The following is an 8704-nucleotide window of genomic DNA, read 5'->3' on the forward strand; positions in this document are numbered from 1 at the left end:
CCCCCCTTACCCCCAGCACCTGGCAGCCACTGGTCCATTCCCTAGTTATAGAAATGAGACTTTTTAGGTTCTACATCTAAGTGAGATCATATGTGATTGTCTTTCTGCATCTGGCTTATTTCACTTAACATAACGTTCTCCAGGTTCATCACCTTGCCACTAACAACTTGACCTAGTCTCACATTCAGTGTTCTGGATCTGTGAAGAGCTGGACTGCCTAGCCCCAGGTTTCTCGAAGAATCTGAACAGGTGATTACACCATCTGTGTGATCAAGATGTCATCAGCAGGAGAGCTGTGGCCTGGGGGGGGGGGGTCACCCTCTTGTTTTGAAGATCATTGTTTCAGTGACAAGGAAATTGAAATTTGACCAACAGTGATGACCTTTGTTGTGAAAAGTACTCTTCTTGGAGAATAAGACGTTGGAAATGTGTGTTTGCTGATCTGGTTTAGGCACTCAGTGAGGCTGTCAGGATCAGTTCCAGACTCTGTCTTTTTGTCATTGCCACCATCAGTGTGAAGGTTTATTTTTAATGGAGGCATAATTTATATACAATCGAATTCACCCGTTCTAAGCGTACAGTGTGATGAGTTTTATCAAATACATAAAGTCATAGAACAATACCACAATCAAGATCTAGAACACTTCTGTTGCCCTAGAAAGTTACCCCATGACCCTTCTGTATTTGCTTTTCCCAATCCATCCCTAGACAACCACCCATCTACTTCCTGCCACTCTGACTTTGCCTTTTCTAAAGTTTCATATAAATGGAATCCTGCAGCCTGTACTCTTTTGTGCCTGATGTAGTTCTCTTAGCATAGTGTTTTTGAATCATCCATAATATTATGTGTATCAATATGCTGTGCCTTTTTATGGCTGAGTAGTATTCCATTTACTTGTGCGATCGTCAGCTGATGGGCACTTGTGTTGTTTTCAGTGTGGGGCGGGGCTATTATGGATAACGATGCTGTGAGCATTGTGTGTGGGTCTTTATGTGGGCATGAAATCATTTCTCTTGGGTGCATTCCTAGGAGTGGGACTGCAGGTGATATGGTAGGAGCATGTTCAACTTTGTATGGAATTGCCAAGTGTTTTCCTAAGTGACCATCTCATGTTGAGTTCCAGTTGTACCGTATTCTCAACAATACTTGGTCTGGTTGGTCATGTTTTAGCCATTCTAATGGCAATTTGTATCATTTAAGTTTGCACTTCCTTGATGTCTGGTGATATTGAGCATCTTTGCATATGTCCATTTGCCACCTGTAGTATATCTTCTTTAAGACACAGCTGTCCAAATTAAAAAAAAAACTTTTTTAATATTTATTTATTTTTGAGACAGAGAGAGACAGAGCGTGAGTGGGGGAAGGGCAGAGAGAGAGGGAGACACAGAATCGGAAGCAGGCTCCAGGCTCTGAGCCATCAGCACAGAGCCTTTTGTGGGGCTCGAACCCACAAGCTGTGAGATCATGACCTCAGCTGAAGTCAGACGCTCAACCAACTGAGCCACCCAGGTGCCTCCAGCTGTCCAAATTTTTAACAATTTTTTGGGGGGGGGTGCTGAGGTTTTGTCTTCTAATTATTGAGTTGTAACAATTCTTGATATATGGTGGGTACACATTCCTTTCCAGATGCATGGCATAAAAATGTAAATATTTTCTTCCTCTCTGTGGTGGTTCCCCCCATCCCCCATTTTCTGAATTGTGTACTTAAAGGGCAAATGTTTTTAATTTTTGTAAGTTCTACTGGGTCTCTCTTTCATGGTTCATGCTTTTAGTGTCACTAAGCATTTTTTATTTAATCGTTAATTTGTTTACCTCTTCTTGGAGCCAAGTAATAGAAAGCAAGGAAGAGTCCCTCTGAGTCAGGGCATGCCTCATGGATCTTGTCTTAGGAAACATTCAGTCAATAACTATTTAATAAGTACCTACTCTGTGCCAGGCACTGTTACAGGCACAGGGGATACAATGGTGAAGAAAACAAAGTTTCTGCTGTATAGAATTTATGTTCCAGTGGGTTTTAGATAAAAAGCATCAAGTGCTGTGGGTGCCCTACCCACATGCCCTTTGCTAGGCCATGGCACCCCATCTCCAGCTGCTCTGCGTATTGGCTGCTAATGACACCATTGTTGTTTTTTTTTTTTTTTTCTCCAACAGACTGATCTTGTCTGACAGATGTTGCTTTGCTTAAGGATGCTATGAAAGTTGTTTTCACCCCTGCAGGTAGACCTTGGCCAAAGACCGAATGATTTAGGGATATAAGAGCCCACACCTCCTGTGTCTCTGGGTGGGAAAGTCTTTGTGGTGCTTGCCATGCTTCAGAGCTCCCTATGAGGTCGGGCTGAGGCAGATTCTCTTCTCTTGCAATCACATCTCTACAGCCAGCTTCTCCTCCTGTCCTGTTCTGGTTCCTTCACTCTTCTACAGGTTTTTCCTGAGAGACCTCCCTCGGTAAACCATATGCACAGAAACTCTCATCTCAGGATATGGTTTTAGGGAGCCCAAGCAAAAACATTGGATGTCAAAAGTTATCCTGGAGAACTCTAAAAACGATTTTGGAACAGGGTACCCAACTCCATCACTGGCCATAGGGGGACTGCTGAGCTCCTCCCGACTCCCAGCCTCAGGCAGTGTGTTGACACTTTCACTAGTGACAAACTGAGATGTAATACAGGAGGAAGGAGATGTTCGTGCCACATCTCTGGTGTTTGAGAGTTAGGGGGAAAACTAACTAAAAAGACTGGAATTAGATGGCTACTGCTAACTGGCACTGATGCTTTGAAGAGAGACAAGAGGAGACTCAGATATAGTTGTGACCAATTCATGGTGCAGGGCGAGAGTCTGGGGGCCTCCTTGGCAGCATTTGGAAAGGTCCTCACCTGCAGCCAAGGGCAGGCAGAGTTGGGCAGGAAACTCACAACATAATGGTAAGGGTTGCAGAATTTCAGCAAAGGTTGTTGTTGGTATTGAAGCAAGTTTCCGGTATCAAAGTCAGGGTCCTGATGGGGAATGAGTAGGATACTGAGACTTTCAAGTCCCTGGGCAGGTGCAGTTGCAAATCAAACTCCACATTCCCCTGAGCCTCTGGACCCACAAGAGTGGCTCCATCCCTGTTGTTGGAAGATTATGCAAAAGTCTTAAATAGGCTGGTGTCTTGCAGGACACTCTCTTTAATATGCCCCCCATCCCCCCCACCCCCTGCAAAAACCCACCTTCTCTCCTGGCCACTGAGTCAACACTAGGGTCAAATCTTAGCATAGTTTGAATGTGCCAGTGTGCTCCTGCTAAGGATGGAGATGGAAATTTTTGCCACTAAAAAGTTTTTATGGCAGCAATATTCATGATAGCCAAGACATGGAATCAATCCAAGTTTCATCTGCAGATGAGTGGATAAAGAAGGTGTATTATATAAATATTATGGAATTATTATTCAGTCATTAAAAAGAAGTTGTTCTGCCATTTGTGACCACATGGATAATCCACGAAGTCATTATGATAAGTGAAATACGTCAGACAGAGAAACAGAAATACTTCATGATTCCACTTATATGAGGTACCTAAAATAGTCAAACTTGTAGAAACAGAGATTAGAATGGGGGTTGCCAGAGGTGGGGTGGGGGATACGGTAAGACATTGTTAAAGGGCACACATTTCCAGTAATAAGATGAGTAGTACCATCTTCTTGTGTGTTTTTTAAAATTAAAAAAAGAATTTTAAAAAATGTTTTTTATTTATTTTTGAGGGAGAGCGAGAGACAGAGCATGACCAGGGGAGGAGCAGAGAGAGAGGGAGACACGGAATCCGAAGCAGGCTCCAGGCTCCGAGCTGTCAGCACAGAGCCTGATGCGGGGCTTGAAGTCACAGACTGAGAGATCATGACCTGCGCCGGGCCACCCAGGCACCCCTAATTTTGGTTTTAAGTTGTATTTTCCTGATGCTCAGTGAAACTGGACGCCCCCTTTCCAGGTGTTTACAGGACATTTAGATATCATTTTCAGTGAAATGTCTTTTCCGGTCTTTTGCTCGTTTTCCAATGGATTGTCTAAGGACTAGGGAGTGTGGTGCCCTCAGATAGGTCATAGGAGCTCCACCCCCCTTCCGCCCACTTTGTCCTGGGCATGTCTTCCATCTGTGGCTGTTCCTGAGTTAATTCTTTTATAATAAAGCAGTAGCCTAATAAGTAGAATATTTCTCTGAGTTGTGTGTGAGCTGCTCTAGCAAATTTTAATGGAACCCAAAGTGTGGGGGGGTCACTGGAACCTCTGATCTGTAGCCAGTAGGTCAGATTGGCATCTGAAGTTGGGGAGAATCTTTCAGGATGCTATCTTCAGGTAGATAGTGTCAGAATTTACTGGAATTGCAGGAGACCCAGCTGGTATCTGAGAATTGCTTCAGAAGTGCCATGAGTGGGGTAGCAGAGTGAGAATAAAGGAGAAACATAGGAGGAAAACTGAGTTTTCCCAAAACATAGACATACACGCATATGAAGAAAGCCAGAGATTGAAGTGAGGCATCTATAAGTCAAAGAAAACCAAGGATGGCCACAAGAAGCTGGAAGAAACTAGGAAAGATCTTCCCCTACAGTCTTCACAGGGATCATGGCCCTGCTGAGACTTAGGTATTGGATTTCTGGACTCTACAACTGTGAGAGAATATATCTCTGTTGTTTTAAGCCAATGAGTTTGTGGTCCCTTTTTATGGTGGCCCTAGGAAACAATACAATGAACAATGGTGGAAAAGACATATTTATAGCACAATTGGTAGCAGCTATAAACATGTGAATTTCCTAAAAAAACAAAAAACAAAAAAAAAACACCCCCCCCCCCAAAAAAACAAGTGAATTTCCATCTCCAGGGGGCAGGATTCAATAACATAATTAGTTTCTCCATAACCAGCAAAATTTCATGTTACATGTCTCAAACTTAAAGGTTTCAGCTAATGAAGGGATCATTAATATTTTTTCTCCTTTGATATAACTTCACGACCTGTTTTTGGGTCTTTGGTATTACAAACCCCTTTGTTTTTCTGAATGAATGCTGAAACTCTCCCTCTCCCAAAACATGTATGTTTCCATCTTTGTCAAATGTATTAGGCTTTGAGGTTGACTTGTGAGTATAAGGCTCACCTATCCCTGTGGGTCCCACAGTAAATCTGAAAAAAAATGTTGAGGGGGAATATTGAGTCCCTGGGAATAAACAGCCTCTAGTTTTGGTTAAAAAATTCATGTGTGAGGTTCTCGGATTCCTGGTGGGAGGGTAGCCTTCTCTTTTCTTCCTGCAATGCACTGTGGCTCTTACAGATGACACATTCCGGTTTCAGAGTTTGGAGTCTGCGGTCTTTTGTTTTTTCTTGCCTAATTGCTCTGGCTAGAACTTCCAGTACCTTGTTGAGTAGAATTGGCAAAAGTAGACATCCTTGTGTTATTCTTGATCTTTCATTATTGAGGATGGTATTCGCTGTGGGTTTTTCTTTTTTTTTTTTAAATTTTTTTTTTCAACGTTTATTTATTTTTGGGACAGAGACAGAGCATGAACGGGGGAGGGGCAGAGAGAGAGGGAGACACAGAATCGGAAACAGGCTCCAGGCTCTGAGCCATCAGCCCAGAGCCTGACGCAGGGCTCGAACTCACAGACCGCGAGATCGTGACCTGGCTGAAGTCGGACACTTAACCGACTGCGCCACCCAGGCGCCCCTCGCTGTGGGTTTTTCATAGATAACCTTTATTACGTTAAGGAAGTTCCCTTGTATTCCTTGTTTATTGAGTGTTTTGGTCATAAAAGGGTGCTGGATTTTGTCAAAAGCTTTTTTTTTTTTTTGGCATGACTTGAGATGACAATATGTTTTTCCCTCCTCATTTTATCAATTTGGTATCTTACACAGATTGATGTTTCTGTGTTGAACCGTTCTTGCATTCTGGAAATAAATCCCACATGTTCGTGGGTGTATAATCCCTTTAATATGCTGCTGGCTTTGGTTTGCTAGTGTTTTGTGGTGGGTTTTTATATCTATATTCATAAGGGTTACTGGTTTATAGTTTTTCCTTCTTGTGATGCCATTGTTTGGTTTTGGATGCAAGGTAAAGCTGTTCTCAGAATTAGGAAGTGTTCTCTCCTTTTCAATTTTTATTTTGGAAGAATTTGAGAGACATTGGTGTTTATTCTTCATTAAATGTTTGGTAATATTCCTTTTATTTTTGTGAAATCAGTAGTAATGACCCCACATTCATTTCTGATTTTGGTAATTTGAGTCTTTCTCCTCTCTCTCCCCCATGAATCTAGCTAAATGTTTGTCAATTTTGCTGACCTTTTAAAGGAATCAAGTTTTGATTTTGTTGATTCTCTCTGTTGTTTTTCTATTCTCTATTTTACTTATGTCTGCTCTAACCTTTATTTTTTCCTTTCTTCTGATAGCTCTGGTTGAAATTTGCCTTTCTTTTTCTAATTTCTTAAGGTATGCATTGAAGTTATTGACTTGAGATCTTTTCTTTTAATGTACACATTTACATCTATAAATTTTCTTCTTAATACTGTTTTTGCTAAGTCCTATATATTTTGGTATGTTGTATTTTAATTTTCATTTATTTTAAGATATTTTCTAACTTCTCTTATTATTTATTCCTTGACACGTTGGCTGTTTAAAATTGTGTTGCTTAATTTCTACATATTTATGAAATTTCCAGTTTTTCTTCTGCTATTCAATTCTAGTTTCATTCTATTGTGATGCAAAAAAATATTCTACATGGTTTCAGCGCTTTAAAGTTTATTAAGACTTGTTTTGTGGTATAACTTATGGTCTATCCTGAATAATGTTCCATGTGCACTTGAGAAGGATGTGTATTCTGTTAGTGTATTAGGCCTAGTGCTCTGTATATGTGTGAGGTCTAACTGGTTTATAGCATTAAGTCTTCTATTTCCTTATTGATTTTCTATCTATGTGTTTTAGTAATATTGAGAGTGGTGTGTTGAAGTCTCCAACTATCATTGTCCTACTGTCTAGTCTTGCTTCAATTCTTTCAAAATTTGCTTCATATATTTTGGATCTCCTTTTTAAATTATTATTATTATATTGTTTTGCTGTTTTGAACCTTCACCAATATAAAATGTCCTTCTTTGTGTGTTGTGATCTCTTTGATTTAAAGTCTATTTTGTTTGACAATAATATAAGCTTCCCCAGCTCTCCTTCAGAACAATTTGGATGAAATATCTTTTCCCATCCTTTTACTTTAAACCTTTGTGTGTCTTTGCATCGAAAGTGAGTCTCTTGTTGACAGATGGACTGTGGTTGTTGTTGTTTTCTTCTTTTTGCGAAGGTGCCAATCTCTGCCTTTTAATAGGAAAGTGTAACCCATTTACATTTAAAGCATTTACTGATAAGGAAGGATTTCCTTCTGCAGCTTGTCTATTTTCTGTATGTCTTATATATATTTTTCCTAGTTTCCTCCATTACTGGCTTTTTTGAGTTTTAGTTAATTTTTTGTAGTGTACCAATTCAATTTCCCTTATTTTTCCTATCTTTCTTTCTTTTTGTTTCTTGTCTTAAAAATTTTATTCTCTTAGTGATTATCTTGGGGATTACAATGAACATTTTAACCTCATAGCAACCTAGTTTTAATAATACCGACTTATTTTCAATAGTATACAAATAACTTTCAGCTACACATCTCTGTCTCTCCCTCTTTATATTGTTATTGTCACAGATTGCATTTTTATTTGTTGTGTTCTCTTTAACATATGATTATTGTTTTGTGCATTTGCCTTTTATTATTTTTTTTTTATTATTTTTTTTTAACGTTTATTTATTTTTGGGACAGAGAGAGACAGAACATGAACGGGGGAGGGGCAGAGAGAGAGGGAGACACAGAATCGGAAACAGGCTCCAGGCTCCGAGCCATCAGCCCAGAGCCTGACGCGGGGCTCGAACTCACGGACCGCGAGATCGTGACCTGGCTGAAGTCGGACGCTTAACCGACTGCGCCACCCAGGCGCCCCGTGCATTTGCCTTTTAAATGAGAATTTGGTTTAACATTAAAAATAAATTATAATTCATTACATGAACATAATAAAGGGAAAAAATCTCAAAAGATACAGAGGAAGCATTTAATAAATTCAACATTTTTTAATGATAAAAACTTGAAGTGATCTAGAAATAGAGTATTCTTTTTCTAAAGTTTATTTATTTATTTTGAGAGAGAAAGCACGAGTGGGGGAGGGGCAGAGAAAGAGTGGAAGAGAGAGAACCCCAAGCAGGCTTGGATCTGATGTGGGGTTCAAACTCACGAACTGTGAGATCATGCCCTGAGGTGAAGTCAGATGCTTAACCAACTGAGCCACCCAGGCACCCCTAGAAATAGAGTGTTCTTAATATGCTAAAGAATATCAACAAAATATCTAAAACAACATACTTGAAGGTGGGCAAATGAAATCGGGATTGCCGTCACCACTTCTTACTAATATTGCACTGAGGTCCTAGACAGTACAATAAAATAAAAGAAAGAAACAAAAGGATTGGAAAAGAAGAAATAAAAGTCATTACTTAGATTACATTATTATGCAGGTAGAAAACTAAAAGAGCCTATATATAGACTTAATAAAGGAATTTAACAAGATCACTGGATATAAAAAAAAAATACAAAATCAGTGGCATTTCCGTGTACCGACGTCTCTAAAAACAGACATTTGAAAATTATGCCATTTACAAGAACATCAAAAA

The sequence above is a fragment of the Prionailurus bengalensis genome, chromosome A2 (assembly GCF_016509475.1).
Source record: "Prionailurus bengalensis isolate Pbe53 chromosome A2, Fcat_Pben_1.1_paternal_pri, whole genome shotgun sequence".
In the NCBI taxonomy this organism is placed as follows: Eukaryota; Metazoa; Chordata; class Mammalia; order Carnivora; family Felidae; genus Prionailurus; species Prionailurus bengalensis.